Source organism: Heterocephalus glaber, unplaced genomic scaffold, assembly GCF_053883595.1.
Source record: "Heterocephalus glaber isolate CG9 unplaced genomic scaffold, H.glaber_assembly_v1.0 deba00000809, whole genome shotgun sequence".
Classification (NCBI taxonomy): Eukaryota; Metazoa; Chordata; class Mammalia; order Rodentia; family Bathyergidae; genus Heterocephalus; species Heterocephalus glaber.
This window is the reverse complement of record NW_028258163.1, coordinates 6,664,931-6,682,233: the sequence shown is the minus strand read 5'-3', so window position 1 is coordinate 6,682,233 and position 17,303 is coordinate 6,664,931.

Here is a 17,303-nt window from a genome sequence, read left to right as displayed (position 1 = left end):
GCTCTTTTTTTAAGGAAAGTCAACTTTTGTTGTTTTTTTAGGAAGATGCCTATTGTAGTCTCCAAGTTGCTGGTTTCTACAGCTCTTGAAAGAAGCATAAAGATACCACAGAAACTGCAGGGTTCTCGGGTCCCTAGCCAGTCTGCCTCCTTCTTTCCATCTTTCAGAATCTTGTTTACATTTGCTATATATATGATGTCCAGAGTTTTAAATTTACTTATCGAGAGGAATCGAGAAAAGTACTACCTCACTGTCTTGATACTAGTATATAATGTTTAAAATATGTGTGTGTGTTGTGTTTCAGAGAAAACAAATGATTTTTGAAATTCTTAGTTCAAGCATAAGTTGCTCCAGAGAACTTTTCCTGATTATCAGTGCAAAGTTAGGGTTCCTTCCTCAATGTGTTCCTAGATCATCAATACTTGTCTCATCCCAGAATTGTCATACTGTTTTGTAAATGCCTTTCTACTTGTTTGCACTAAATTGCCAGTTTGGTGGCAGTGAGGACAATGTCTTATTTGATACCAAACTGCAGAACTTGCTGTATGTCTGGCATAAGATTGCCATTTAATGAATATGTTTTGAAAAGCTATCATTTTCCTAATTAAGAACTTCGAGAACATGTTCGCACATGATTTGTTAGCGGAGGGTGTGAGGGAAGGCCTATTAACCTCTAGAAATAAACCTTCCACCAACTACTCTATATAAATATAATCTTTTTTTAGCAAAATAATCACCTTGTGCCCTGAAACCACCTCCCAGCCTGCATTTTCATCTAACAGACTGGAAGATGATGTGAGAAGAAGGATCTTATCTCATGTCTAGCTCCACTTTCTCCAGTATCTTTTCTCTGATCACTTTGACATATTTTCTCTAGTATGTGCACATTGGAACCACCTTCAGCATATGCTGTCTTGTTGGATTCCTAAGTGTGTCATCATCCCCACAAAATTCCACCCCCATAGGTTCCGTGCAAGTGTTCGTGTTGTTTGTCCATAACACATGTCACAGTGTTTCGCCTATACAAAGCACTCAACATTTGTTGTTAAATAAAAAGAAAATGGTAATGTGAAGTATTTTAAGAGGACACAATATCAAACTACAAATCAAGAAAATTGACTTCTCCTTCCAAATGAACTCCTGTCTTAGGCTACATAGTACTAACTGGATCAAGTCACTTAGACTCCCACTCCTACTTTTTCATTGGCAAAATGGAAGTAAATTTTACCATTATAGACACATTAAATATTTGAGATTTGTGGTGATTATGAGCAAGTTGTGATCAACAGCATTGTTTCAGTCCAATTCAGCTCAAATCACCAGGTTCAGAGGTAGCTGGCTGAGCAAGTAACTTCAAAAGCTCAGAAGTAGGTTGCTCATGCCATATTAATTCAGCCACTTGCAAGGCTCATGAGACAGCAAGTGCCCCCCCCCTAGAGAAGCCTCTGTCTTGGGCGTGTGGCCCAGGTGGTGCTAATGCACCATTCAGGAATTCTTTGCAAAAACATACCTGTGCCAACTTGCTTTTTCTCACAGTTGAACTTCTCCATGAAAGGCTTTAAATATAAATATTTTGGAAGAGAACTTAGCATTTCCAGCGTCACTTTTTAATGAACAAATAAAAAGTCAAGATCATTGTAGTTGAATGTATGCATGAAGAGCGTCCTTTGAAAGAGCAAGGAGGTAAGCAATAATAATCCACAGGACCTTGAGTCCCTGTAACAGTGATGAGAGAAAGTACAGGGCTAGGGCCAGGGCAGCAAACAACTCAGGGGACCTGGAAAGGAGTGGCAGCTCACCCAGTACAACCCAGAGTCCTGCCAGACATTAAGGGCTTCTCCCATAAGATCACAGAATGGACTTCCTTGACACAAACAATAAAGTAAATCAGAAAAAGTCATCCAGAATAAAGACTCTGAGCTTACACTCAATGGAACCCAAAGATAAAGCTCAGTTTTCTAGAGAAATAGTTTTAATTCAAAAGAAAATAATTTTAGCAGTTTCTGTAGGAGGCAAGGAGAAAAGTGAAGCAGGTGAATCAGACTAGCTTGAGTGTATAAAAGGACCAGAGAGAGTCGTGATGATCTGGGATAAAGACAAATGGAAAATTGTTTGGCTCTCTCTGTTCAATATAACTTTTATTCTTGACCTCTAGTGCCAAAAAGATCTTAGCACTACCTTTATGGGTATAGCACACACACGCTCCCACACACACATGCACGCACGCACAAATAAACGTGCCCATACACACAGATACACATACAGTGGTTGCCTGCTGTTCATTCACTATTTCAAGAAGTGTAATGCAGGAAATCAACATTTTAAAGTAGAATACATTACTGATTCAGCTCTCTCAGAGCTGGAAAGCTGGAGGAGAAATGCATAAGACAACTGATGCATTTGCAAACAGGAGGCTTTTGTAAAGCCAGCAAAGAGGAGGTAGAGTTTTTGGAAGCAAATTTGCAATTGTGGGATGTTTTTGTTAAAATATCTCAGATAATGATTTACTTTTTCCCTCACCACCACATAAAAGCTCATAGGATTGACTCCATTGCCTGCTGGCGTTTGTAAAAGCTCGTTACTGATTTGTCCTTGAACAGAAGAAAATGTTTATAACTTCTGCAAAATGTTTAATTTCCCACTTTCCAACATCCACGTCAGGGAAGAATTACTTTATATTTCTTCCTAGTGCCTGTGACATAACTGTTGTAAACTACATGTGAGAGGCTACTCAGACACAGGCTTTGTGTGAGAAAAAGCTTTATTCATGTCCAGGTGTGAACAGAAACTAAAATTGGGGGCAGATTTTAGCAGCTAGCTGTGAAGAGCCAAATTTATTTCATCTGTGTGTGGATGGGTTGACATCAAGAGACATAGAGAGAGGTCAGCAGCTAGCTGGGAGAGAAACTAAGTTTATATAGGGTTTGAAAAGGGGGCTATAATCTGCAGTTTATGATCAAGGGTCCAAGGATGGTCAGCACAGGTATGCAGCTAATATTGGACTCTTTGGTGTCAGGCAAATTATGTATTCCATCTTAAATTTTCTTCATGGCCATCTGTCCTGTTTACTGTTAGAGGCCTGTTGTTTGCAGAGAATGGCAGTTTTCTGTGGCAGTCTCATTCAGGCCAGGCAGGACAATAACTTTCAGAGAACTTAAAGAAAAATTTAAATTCCCAGTGGTGCCCTACAATGTCTATAGCTGAATTTCTGCATCTGTCTGATCTCTGTCCAAAACTCAAGATGCATTACCTTTGATTTCCTCCTTCTCTCCCAACTAAAGAACCATCAAATTATATCCTTTTTTTCCTTGAATCCAGGTCCCATTTATCCCAGTTTGAACCACTATTGGTTACACCTGTATTATAATCACAGCCTCTAAATTCTCTACCAGTCTCCAGGTTTGCTTCTCTCAAAATTATTCTCCATATTGAGTCCACAGTCATCAATTTAAAGACTCTATCCTCTTCTTAAATCTCTTAGTAACTTGTTCCCCAAATAAAGTCAAATCCCTTAACAAGAAGAAAGAGTTTGTGGTGATATGACTCTCGTTAAATACTTTGCATTTTTCACCCCTCCATCCATACTTCCTCCAAACCAGACACATTGAGCTACCTGTAGCTACCTAAATAAAGCTTTCTCTTTCTCAATGTGTTCATGCCTAGACCACTGCTCATTGGCTACTCACCCTTCAGGTATGGCTTCAAATGGCACCTCATCAAGGAGCCCAAGGGGATCAGCCCACCAACCCTGCTTCTCAAGGGTGCTTTATTGAGAAAAGCCACGAGGTGAGGCAGTTTTAAGGTGGGACAAAACTATAATCAACAAATAAGATTACAAGTATAGTCACTTAGGTAATATTGATCCAATAAGAAATCACAAGATGGCTATGAGGTGTGACAAAACTATGGTCAACCAATAATATTACAAGTATAGGACTCTTAGGTAATACTGATTAAATGGGGATCAGATGGTAAAACAAGTCACATAGCAAGCATGCATGGAACCAACAAGGATTTCCAGGAAGGGATGGTTCAGGGACCTTTCCTAGAAGGGATAGGTTAAAGTCTTGGTCCCCTGCCCAGATGATTAATGCCTATTTAGAATATCAAGGGCCAGGGATTTAGCTCAGTGGCACCGCACTGCCTGCCTCAAAAGGGCAAGATCCTGAGTTCAATTCCCAATACTGTAAAAAGAAAAAACCAAAAAGAATATCAACTACTGCTGTTCATCCCTAGGGGAAGTACATGGGTGTAGTCTCTTTTCTTGAAGCCTGGCCTTCAGTGATTGTGTCTCCAGCCACAATTATGTTCTGTGTTGACTCCTGAGAGTTCTGGCCCTGCCTAATTACCTATAGTATATCTAATTCACTTGGCTGTCTGCAATACTAGGAGGTGAAGATCATATTGCCTCTACATTCCCACATCTGGTATATATCCTATCCATCAAAGCTTTACGGTAAATATTGGCTGGATGAACTAATAAACACCCAGGCCCATGAAATGGGGGTCTTGCTTCCATCTTCCTACTTGCTTTTGGATCCTTCAGGGACAGTAGTCTTGTATCTAATCTCCAGACCTATGCCTGAACTGTGCTTAAAGATCTTTCCTTGTCTCACTATCTTCAGAATAACTACTAAAACCTTGATATAACCTACAAACCTGCTTCCTTTTGGCCCCTCTTTCATTGCCACTTTGGTAGCCAGCCTCTAAAATAGTCCCTAATGACCCAGATTCCTGGGATTCACATCCTTACATACTCCCCTCCCGCATTGTATCAGTCTGTGTGACCAGCAGCTTATGGTAGATGTGATGGCATCACTTCGGGGCCCAGATCATGGAAGCCGTTGTGTTTTCTGCTTTTCCCTTTCTTTACTGAGGATTGTTTATGCTGGAGAAAGTCATCTGCCCTATTGATTAGCCCAGAGGAAGGACTCAGGTGGCAAAACAATAAGATCCCTACAGCCAGAGAAGAACCAGAGCCTCTGGCCCATAGTCAGAGATGAGAGGCTTCCTGAAGGTAGGTCTCCAACCCCAGGCAGTCCCTGAGGTGATCACAGCCCCATTCAAAATTTTTATTCCAATCCTACAAAAGACCCTTAGCCAAAATCACCAGCTAAGTCGCTCCTGGATACTTGACCCACAGAAAATATGAGATGATAGATGTTTATTGTTTTAAGTCATTAAATTCTAGAGTCACTTGTCAAACAGGCATAGATAACTAGTACAACACTCCTGGCCCACCATAACTCTCAGACCCCTAGTAAACTGCTCAATTCCAGAACCATGCCAGCCTCCTGTTGCCTGGGGTCTTTTGCACAGGCCATTTCTTTGCCTTTGTTCACCATGGTGACAATTGCTGTAGTCAGGGTTTGCAAGAGAATAGATTTAATCATAATTTATATGATTATTTTACAATATTCACCCAAAAAGTCAAATGCAGAGGAGTGCAAGAGATCTAACTGCACACTAGAGATCCAAAGAATCCAGCCAAAGGCCTGGATCCCACAGCAATGTCCCACACAACTCCAGCTGAAGGCCTAAAGTCCAAGGCAATGTCCTCCATGAGTCTGGCCAGAGGCTTAGAGCCCATGGCAATGTCTTATGTTTGTACTCGGAAGGCCCAAAGACCAGTGGTGGAGGCAAAAAACCTGTGCCTGCCATTGGAGTCAAGGATTTGTGCCACCAGGCTGAGGGATCTATACTGGAGCCAGAAAGTGACACTCACCATGAAGATCACAACTCCCCTGAGGAGAACAGCAGCCATTCTCGGTTACAGTGAGGATCCAACCTCCTCCAAGGAGAACAGCCAAGTTCGCATCAGGAAAACCAACAGCAGCAAGTTTCTCCTAGAAAATCAACAGCCAACAATCTTACCCTCTAGTTCTCTTTTTATGTCATTGGCATAAAAGTCCTCAGGTGTGTCTTCCATGCCCAAACGACGCTGATTCAGTTCAGCTGGGTGTTCCAAGTTGACCATTAGTTAAACCAACACAACAACTTTACATAACAACCGGAACAGCATTTCCTCAGGGGCTCTCCCTGCTCCAACCCCAAACAGATTAGACTTTCCCTCCTATGCTGTAAGAACAGCAGGGACTCTTCCTTCTTAGCCTTGTTCACATATATTTCATCATCCAGTAAGTAGTCAGGAACTGTATACCAAATGCTCAACTAGGCTAAGAGGAAAAACAGGAATTCTCCTGCCTTCAGAAAGTTCATGATCTAGAGCAATTCTTCATTTCATTATTCACACTTAATCATTTACTTAATCACCTACATTGGATCAATTATAATTATGCATTAATTTCTTTCTTTTCTACTGGCATGAAATCCCACAGGAAGTATAACTTGATGTTCTGCAGGAATATCCCAGTGTCTATCCACACATTCAGAGCCTCATGAAGACAGAATCCATGAGAGCGATCACTAGAGGACTGCTAGCAGACCACAGCATCATAAAACTCAATCTAACTTCTCACTTCCCTAACAGATAGTTTATCACACCTTACATATGTTTACCTTCTATTCCCTCCCTTCTTTTCTCGCGAAGGACACTATATCAATCAACTTTCCGTAACTAACAAATTACTGAGATCAATCAATTTAAATTTTAAAAAGAAGAAAGGTTTATTTTGGCTCATAGTTTTGGAAGTTTTCAGTCCACAACCTATTGGCCCCATTGCTTTGGGCCTGTGGTGGCATAGTACATCATAGTACCTTATAGCCAGCCAGGAACAAAGGCAGGTTGGGGAGAGAGTAGGAGAGACAGAGACAGAAGGACAGGTGGAGACAGAGGGTGACAGAGATGGAGAGAGAGAAGGGAGAAGGAAGGGAAAGGGGGAGGGGAAGAAGAAGAAGGAGATGGAGAGGAGCAGGAGGAAGAAGAAGGGGAGGAAGAGGAGAAGACCAGGGTTCCACAATCACCTTCAAGTCCAAGCTCCCAATGGCATAAGAAGTCCCAGTAAGCCCACATTAGTCAGCTTTCCCATCACTGGGACACAATACCTCAAGTTTAATTTGGTTTACGTTTTCAAGAAAATTACAGTCACGGTCAGCTTGCTCCAAAGCAGGAACATCATGGTGGAGGAAAGATGTCCAGAGAGACAGAAACAAGGAAACAGTCCCATAGAGGGAGGGGTGAGGGATCAGACATACACTTCAAGGCCATGTTTCCATGACCCATCCAGACACAACCAGAAGTTTGTTCCACCAACCCCTTAGTTGGATTCCAAAGCCAATCAAGTTGACACTGACCCTAACTGCCACAAGCCCTAGCTTTTAAAGGCTCTACCACTTCCCCCATAGCACAGGGTAGGGGCCAAGCCTTTAACCTACGCCCCACATCTAGCATAGCAGACCCTTGGTGGTATGCATTAAAAGCTATAATAGTAGAAATGAGCTGTGTAAGGCCTTCAGCCTATCTTTGTCACAATGGCTGTAAAATTTGGGGTAAATCCTTACCCTTCTGTACTCTTTCTTTCATTATTTGAAAAATTAATAAGTCAGATAAACCAATCACTCATGCCTTTCTAGAACATTTAGCTTCTACTTGAGATTCTTCAAAGTGAAAGCTTCAGAATCTACCTTTCTAATTGCATCTGTATAGAACATTTAACTTTTGCTTAAATATTTTCTATTTATTGTATTACTGGACTCACAATAAACTAGTGATGATATAATTTATCCCATATTACAGCTAAGGAGATATATTCCTGGAAATTTATGAAAGTTTGTGAAATGAGGCATTTCCATTAGTCACATAATATCCTTTGTCAAATATTGTATTTATACTTCAAAAAGACACTATTTTTCTCCCCAGGTGTTTCTGTCTATTAATGCTACTGTAACAAAATACCTGGGTCTAGTATATTTACAAAAAAAACATACATTTTTCACAGTTCTGGAGGATGAAAGTCCAAGATTAAGGCACTGGGAAGTTCTGTGTTTGTTGAGGACCCAGTCCCTGCTTCCAAGATGGTGCTTTGTTTCTCTGACCTCCAAAGGATACAAACCTTGCATCCATAAATGAAAGAAGAGACAGCAGCAGTAAAATCCTTTTATGGGACTGCTAATTCCACACACCTGGGCTCCATCCTCATGGCTTAATCACCTCCTAAAGTCCTCCCTTCTTAATACTTTCATATTGGCAATTAAATTTCAATATAAAAATTGGGAGGTGCATATTCAGACCACAGCTCCAGGTATGACTATTTTGTGTGGACATTGAGTACCAGAGTCCTAAAATATCCCTGTTCTCAAAGGTTGGTGGGCACAATATGACTTGTGATATAGTAAGAGTCCACATACATGGGTCATTGAGCAAGCAAGAGAGAGAACACATTACTTCTACTATGCTGCTTTAGGGATTAATTTATGCTTGCATTTTTAGCTTAGAAGAATAAAATTTCCTTAAAATGTCAAGATGATACACTCTGAGTCACTCTCAGAGGCTGTTGCTCCTTATCCTCCTTTCCTAGCTCTGCCACCCCAGCCGCCCCCAGGGCTCTGTTCTTAGACCTTCTCCACTCACAGTCCCTCATCTTCCTAGCTAAGCCCATTTACTCCCACCATTCAGTGACAATCCATATAAATATCTACATCAAGTTCCAACTTCTCCAAGCCCCACGTCTGTGTCACCAGACACCTACCAAGCAGCTATACTGGGATGCCCAGTGTATATGTCATTCCTAAAAGCCACCAAAGAGGTCCTCTGGATCCCATGCTCTAAAGGGACTATGCCCAAGGTCCCAACCTCCAGGCCCTGGATGGAGACCCGTGTGTGGCTTGTTAGGAACCAGGCTGTATAGCAGGAGGTGAGTGCCAGGCAAGTGAGCTAGGCTTCATCAGTATCTACAGCTGCTCCCCAGGGCTAATCTTACCACCTGAGCTCCACCTCCTGCCAAATCAGTGGCAGCATTAGATTTCATAAGAGCACAAACTCTACTGTGAAGTGTGCATGTGAAAGATTGTGCAATTTTTTTTGAATCATCCTAAAATCATCCTTCCTCCCCTGCTCTAGTCCAAAGAAAATTTGTCTTCCATGAAACTGGTCCCTGGTACCAGAAAGGCTTGGGACCACTGCTCGGTAGCTCTTCCATGGTTGTGATCCTCCCAGCAAGATGAGGTGAGAGTCCATGTTCCTACTTCTAACTGTGCTCCAGGTACCCAGATTCCACACTCAGACGCTACACGGTTATCTTTCCCAGGTTTCCTAGGGGTTTTTGCCACCTTCGCAAGGGTACTAGATTGTACACATCTCGTAGTGTGAGGGTGACTCTCTGTTGGGTATGGAAAGACCCTTTTGGCTGAAGTGCCTACCAACAGTGCACGATGCAAGAAGTGTAAAGGGTGAGGGAGGGGCAGACCTGAATGTTTTCAGGTAGCCATATTCTGGCATGGAACTCAGAGGAGTCCAAGAATTGCATATGCAGGTACATATGCAGGTACATGGGAGAACGTAACATTTTATTTAACTGTATGTTAATTTGATTTATGACTTTTCAATTTGATTTAGACATCAGAGACTTGAGCTTCCAACCCTCCAAAATGTAAGCCGAGAGCTCAGGCACCACAGACTTAACACATCCACCACCAAACCCGTTTTTGCCTCCTCAGGTGCCTTAGCTCTGGGTGCTTGAAAAGTAAAACCTGAAATAAGAATGGATCCATACATAGCTTACTTGAAGGTGACTCAAGAGAGCAAAAGAGCAAGAGTAGAGAAAACAAGACAGGAAAAAAGAAAAGCCAAGGTTAAAGTGCGTACGGAGGTTCCACTGACCTGCCCAAGCTCCTGAAGTCCACAGTGCCTCACCTCCACCTAAGTACAGTACAGAATTGGGAGCACTTAACTTCGGCTCCTTCCCCCATTGATTGGTGGCTGTACTGGGAGTGTTACCGCCCTCAAACTTTACATGTTTGGATGCAGCAAGCCCCGGGGGCCAAGGTGCTCACAGGAGGTACAAAATGAATTGAAGCTGTGCTGTAAGAAGTCTACTCCAGCCATGGTCAAAACTAGGAGGGAAACCAAGAAGACAAATCAGATATGCTTGCTATGCTATCCTACCTCCCTTCATCCTTCCCAGCCAAAACTGCTTTGGTTCACCTTGATTTTATTTTTATTAAGAATGCCACTAACCAACGAATCTATCAAGGAGAGAATGCTGGGCACACTTTCATTTCCCTCAATTTTCTCAACCCATCAGTCACAGTTTCAAGGATTCCACCTCTAAAACGTCTCTCAGCTGAGACTCTTCCTCTGAATTTTTCTCCTTGTGACTTAGCTTTAAGTCCCAATCCAGTTGCGAGAGCTTCATAGCTGTTAGGGTTTGTGTTTAGCCTCATGCAGATGAGGTGGGACTTTCTTTTCCAGAGGTAGTTGAATCTGGAATGTGTGATGCTGGGGTGAAGGGCGTGTGATTACTAAACCACTACATGTGAGTGATTAGTTTGGCACCGCCCTCATCCTGGTAGTCTGAATAAGATAAAAGGTGCAGAAAGATGCTGTTAAACTCCCTTGTTGCCTTTGCTACCTTGTGCGTGCCATGTTGTTTCTCCTCTGCAAACCTTGTTTGCCATCCCAGCCTCAGAGCCAGCCAAATATGGACTGAAACCTCTATCAACTGTAAGCCAAATAAAACCCTTCTCCTCTAACTTTGGGTGTCGGATATTGTGTCTCAGCAACAAGTGAAAAGTAACTAACACAACAGCAGCTTTGCTAGAGGAAGAGTCCAAGGAATTCTCTCCTGCAGGCAGCATTGGCTGACTTTTTACAGAGCCTCCCTTTGACCCCCATCTTCCCCAACCCCAGGCTCACATATATGCTGCTACCTCCACTGTAGTTATCATGTAACTCTTCTATTTTAGGATATTCACTACCCCTGCCCCTATTGAACCCTACCCCAACTAAAATGCCACGTTCTCCGACTCCTCCAGAATGATTCAGTTCTCCTGTTTCCACCAGAACACTTATATCATGTTAGAATCATGTACTTGCATGGCTCTCTCATCTTTGGAGGTTCTTCTGGGCCAGGACTGATGTTTGTTCACCTTTGTATTCTCAGTACCAAGCACGGTGGTTAACACAGAACAAAGCAATGTGATCGCCAGATGAATACAAAAGTGAAAAGGGCTGAGTAAAATTAGACCCAGGAGAGACCAGTAAAATTAGACCCACTTTCTGATGCCCCTGTCATTTAAGGGACACTTCAATTCAGAATGGTAAACAGTGCTCAACAGAGTCTAATATCCACAGAGGCTCTAGAGGTGAATCAGGTTGGACACTGGCGAAGTCACTGGTATTTCTTGTTGAAATACCAAAGAGGCACTAATGTGGTTTTTAACAGATGAACAACAGGTAAAAGCACAGAATGAACCAGAGTGAGCAGGGCTAATCCTATAAGAGTTACCCAGAGTAGGCTATATTTAGGAAGAAGGAAAAAATGTAAAATGCTTAGAATCAGCTCTAAGTTTAATCCTCATGATAATATATGCACTTTACACTTGTTTAAAACCTTGCTCAACAGAACATTTTACAATTCATAACTGCAATGTAAAATTAGCTAATTTCTCTCTGGGTCCAAATAAACAAGCATAAACTCTTACAAAAAAGACCTGTGAAGTATTTGGAATTACAGTTGCAGAACTAAGGGTTGAATTGCAATATTCCCAACTGAATAGGGCCAAGGACTAAGACTCAAGGAAGAACATTCATGATCATGCAGGAAATTCTCACCACGAGCAGAGAGGCATACATGCAAACCAGCAAGTAGTGAACCAAGGTGTTTAGTGTAGAAATGAAGATCAGGTCATGAAATGGGGAAGAAAGGAATCATCACAACACAGTGTCCCAGACTGACACAGAAGTAAACATTTTATTGACAATAGCAAATTAAAATAATTGTCAAAATCAAACGAAATTAGCTATGTGCATATGATATCCATCTCAATTCTATTTGTTCTGTAAAATATTAATCACACTTTATCAATTTGAAGATAATAATACACAGTATATTAACTATCGTTATTCTTTTATTATTTGGTGAAGAAATTTTGTTTATTTTTCATAATATAAAAAAAGAAAAGAAAAACAAAGAAGTAATGAAACTCTCTCTATGGAAAAAGCTACCCAACTATGTCTAAGGAATCTGTTTGTTTCTTAGCAAAATTGCTCTATGACATATAGCACCTGAAAAGCTATTCTATCCATTTTTCTCTTTCTCATGAGTAGAGCACAACACTGTTGTGAAGATAAAGAGAAACACGGTTGATTCCATCCTCAGCAAAACTGCATTTTGCTTTTTGATGGAACTAGTGGTGTGAGATATGGAAGATGAAAATGTCAGTGATGCTTGGATCTGTCACTCTACTGGGTATCTGACATTCAATTCCCATCAGTTTCAAGTGGCTTTGTTCCCCTAACTAGCAAACTTCCAAATCATCTGACAGAAATCTGGTTGGTTACTTGGCTGTATGTTGTCAGCAGCATGACTTCTCGTATTACTGCATAGTAAGTCATCTTTACAGCATTAGAAATTAAAGTCAGATCACAGGGGAGGTAAAGCAGCAGTCCACACGTGCATCTGCGCCACGGGACAAGAGCCAGCACACTCTCCTCGAGTCAGTCGGCCAGGAATTAAATGGAACAAAATGGGATGGTTTGACAAAGAGTTGCATGCACCTGGTCAGTCCTTCCATCTGCTCAGGGCAGCTAGGAAGATGAAAAGGATGTAAGCCAGTTGTAAGACAACAATTCTGAGTGTAAGGGTTGTTAAATATAGAAATGGATGACTAGGAGAGAATCATCCTAGGTAAGTTCCAAAAATAGAAGTGGTGCTCACTGGGCTGCAATCATGCAGTTTTTATCTTGCTACAGAGAAGTAAGGGGAAGGCAGCACTGATGACAAGCTTCTGTCTGACAGTTGATCAAGCAAATTCTGACCATTCCGCTGTATCTATCAGGGCACAGCCTCATCTCTGCATTTCCTCTGCTCCTGTAGTCCCTAATAAATAGAGGTGCTCCTGGTTTAAGTTGTCATTTCCCTGTCATTCTGATTACTTACCAACTCTTCTTGGAAAGGGGTTTGCAGAGGTGCATGGTCCTTTATGAGTTAAGCAGGAAGGGAAATGCCTCTTGCCTTTGTACTTGAGAGGAGGACCCCAAGGAGCTATCTGCCAAAGCTTAGAAATCACAGGTGCAGGGGCAGAGCTCAGTTCCACGGGGCTTTCAGAAGTCACCACTGCAGCCCTTCTGCTCCAAAGCCTCATAGGCCCCTGGCCCCGGCCTCACCATGTGGGTGTGGGAGCTTTTCAGGGAACCACCAGCAGGGAACACATCTCCAGTTCTGCTTTATTAATTTTTGCTTCCAGGCACGCTGCTTAGAAAGTTATGTTTGTTCTCCAACTTCCTCAGTTACAATGCAACACAGAAATCCTCGAACTGAGAGAGAAAGAAGGGGGTGCGGGAAGAGATAAGAAGATGTCACTGCACATATCTGGACTCGGGAACACTTCCAGGAAAAAAGAATAAAGGGACCCTCCTAGCCTTACTTTTCTCCTCTTCTTCCCACACCAAAACAAAATGAAACCAAACCAAACCCCAGGACCGGTCCTGGGCCTCAGATGCCCATCTGGTTCCAACTCCCTGTCCATTCTGGGCTCACCTGGACCAGCCGGGCTGGGCAGCAGCTGCCAGGTACAGAGAAACTTCAGGTGCCTCGCTGAGCCCAGCCCTCACTGTGGCTCCTGGACTGGGCTTCCCTAAGAGGCTCTATGGGAGCTGGCTGTGCTCCACACACTGCACAAGCCCAGCACTCCTTCCAGGGAGACACCTTCCTTTGCCTGCTACTCTCCTTCACCTCCAGGTCCCTCTTCATTGTGCCAGGCTGAGACTGGAAGGCTCATGCTAGTAAGTGGGTGCACCAGAGCCTGATGTGAACAAGAATGGAGCCCAGAGCTGGTATTAGTGCTCCCTTGGCAGTCTAGACCAGACCCAGAATGGTAAACACAATTGCCAGAGTGGCAGCAACACAATAGGTGGCCAGCTGGATTGTGTGCTGTGTCTAAAGCTTCAGCTGATTTTGGAGTTCAAGAACATATACTTGCTTTTGCCAGAAATTCTGTATTACAAGAGAAGGCAAAAATATGAGGGCCTTTTGTCAGTATGTGAAATCTCCCGACTTTAAGTTTTTGACACCTTGATTTTAAAACCTTGCAATTCTGTGAAAGCCACATAAAATATATCTTCTGGCCCCTTCTGCCCTCACATATTTGTAGCCTCCTTTCTGGAAAGCAGCCCCTAACTAGATATGATCCAGTTGAGGGTGACATGGAAAGTAGCCTAGTATCAAAATCTCCATGAGAGGTTTTTCAACTAACCAAGCTCCAACCCAGAGTATTCCAACCTCCCCAACCCTCATTTTTGATTTTGGAAATTATTGCACAACAATGTTGAGATAACGGGGGAAAGGCAACTGCTAGAAAGGAAGTGCTTATGTTGATTTGGATCCTACAGTTTTGCAAAGTGTTCACGTACATTTCATTTTCTAGGAAAGAAAGAGACAGAAGGAGGGAGGGAGGGAGTTATAGCTCAGTTAATTCAGTCACTTGCCCAAGCTGGCCAGTGATAAACATGGAGTTGGATCCAAGATCTTCCAGGTACTTTTAGGAAAACCCTGAGTACCACACACAGACCTCTAGTGTAATAATCCTGATACCTGTTCCCTTCATCCAGGCCCTGGCCTGGCCTTGCTGCATTGGTGGCTTTCCCAACCCCGACATGACTCTTGGACTTAGAACACTACAACTCTGGCCACAGAAGATTGGAAGAATAGGTACCAAACCTGCAGTAAAGACAGTTGCTTCCCCAAATGAAATGAAAGATCATCTGAGGGGAAAAAGAAGGGGACAACCCTCCTTTCCTCCTGGATTGGACAGGGGAACTAGTCTGGCTCTGCATAGTGAGATTTTGGACTTGGAAGAAGAGTTCAAGGAAACTACCACTGAGTGAATCAGACGGCATGGCCAGGGGCTGAGACAGAGGAGGCCAGGGAGGAGCTCTTCACAAGAGGCTTGGGAAATGGACCCAGACACTTGAGATAAGCATTGCGAAGTTTTAGCTTTGTTTTTCTTCATTGGAAACCCCTCTGCTACCCTCAACTTGTGAGTAGAGTAAAATACTATCACCTTGCCTCACGTGGTATTTTGCATTTTAAAGAATTATGAAAGGGACAAGTATTCACACCCGAAGGGAAGGAATTCAAGGGAAGTGAGAAACGTGATGCTCAAAGTCTTCTGATTGACCCTCCCAGTCGCTCTCCTCCCTGCCTGTCCTGCTCTCTGCCCTTCCAGACGGGGCTGTATGGACCACATCGGGCTGTACTGAGGGGGGCTAGGGAATCAAATCGGAGGGAAGCAAGAGTCTGGTGTGACAGTACTGTACCCCCAATTCTTCCACCATAGGGCTGCTGTGCACTGGCTGCATCACATGGGCAAAGGCTGCATCATCTCAATGCAGCAATGACTGTCTCCATGTGCTGGCATTGTCCCTGGGGCAGTGCTGTAACAGAGGTAAGGAACACTTTGCTCTCCAGGCTGGAAATACTATGCCCTACTGACCGTTTTGTAAGTTGGGCTTTTATTAAACTCTTCACATTATTCAACTGAGTGCTTGTCTGTTTACTGCTGAGACCCTGACTGACACAACAACTTTGTCATTTTGTTGTTATTAATTGTAGTGTGGAGTGCTTTCCATGGGGAGAACATATATCTTAAGGTTCCACTTCAATAATTACCTTCTTTTCCTGAAAATAAGACCTAGCCAAAAAATAATTAATCTTGAAACCTAGAGATCAAAAATACTAGCCCAATCTTGCCTTACCTGCCATCACTGTTGTCTTGCTCAGTGGCTACTCTGTACAGCACACAAAGCAAAGATAGGCTGATTGGGGCTGACATTTTTGATCTCTAGTTTTCCAGGCTGATTATTTCTAGCTAGGTCTGATTTTTTGGAAAACATGGTATTGATTTCACACACATCACCAACACCCTAATGAAGATAAAATGAAAATTCTGTCCACCTAGAATTTCTTTACTGATCCTTTCAGGACCAACTCCCTTAACGCCAAAAGACAACTAGATACAAGCATTTCTTAAAAAAATGGATACTGATGTTTATAGCAGCACAACTCATATCAACTAAGTCTTGGAAGCAGCCTATAGGCCCATTACAGATGAATGGATAAAGAAAATGTGGTATATATGTACAACAGGATACTACTCAGCCATGCAGAAGGATAAATTTGAGTCATTTGTAGGAAAATGGATGCACCTTGAGGCCATAATGGTAAGTAAAATAAATTAGAAAAAGAAGGCTAAATATTGCATAGTTTCTCCTATATGAGAAACTCAAAACATAAATAATTTAAAGAGCAAAATAAAAGAGAGATGATAGGAAACAAGGAGGTAGACTTTGTGTAGAGAAGAAGGAGATCTGGGATTGGAAGGAGATGAAAGGGTAGGGAGGAGAAGGGCTTTAATAAGATGGGATGTAAGTGTACCAGTCCCCCAAGATGGATGTAATTATCATGTATCATAAATATATGCTAATAAAAATGAAAATCCCAAAAAATAGAAAGAGGGAAGCCAAGAACAGCTTTTGCCTAAAACTGACATGCAGCAGGGAGAAAAGATTTGTAGAATTAGTAGAAAAGTCTTCATATAATACCAGAATAACTGGAAGGGGAAGTTGGTAATGACTGGGCTGCTTGGGATCTTTGGGAACAGAAAGTGCACACTTACTATCAACCGGGCATAGTAAGTTACGGTAAACCTGAGGGCTGAAGATCAGTATTTCTGGGGAATTCATAGATCATTATATTGTTTACCACAAGACTTCATTTTGAAGACAGGTAACTGCCCTGGAGAAAGTCACCTGACACTGGTCTGCCACTACAGCTACCACTGGTCAGTAGCCTCACTTGGCCTGTGACCTCAAAAGAATGAAGGCCCCAATCCTGGTAGAATCCAGGAAGGTCAACTCCAAGTCCATATGCTTTCTTGGGAGACTCTGGAGAAATTCATTAGCTAGCAGATGGTACAGAGACCAGAAGGGAGTAGAAGTCATGGTGACTAAGCAGGACTCATGGGATAGGCAGTAAAAAACGTAATGATGTGGTAGAGGAAAAGAAATGGAAGATGGCCGAGTCATCACCATGGTCACCACTAATATGGAGGAGCACTGGATGCCCATTTCCAAGGGGATGGGATGCAGAAATCACTGTGGAGTCAACCCCACTAGGGTGATCATT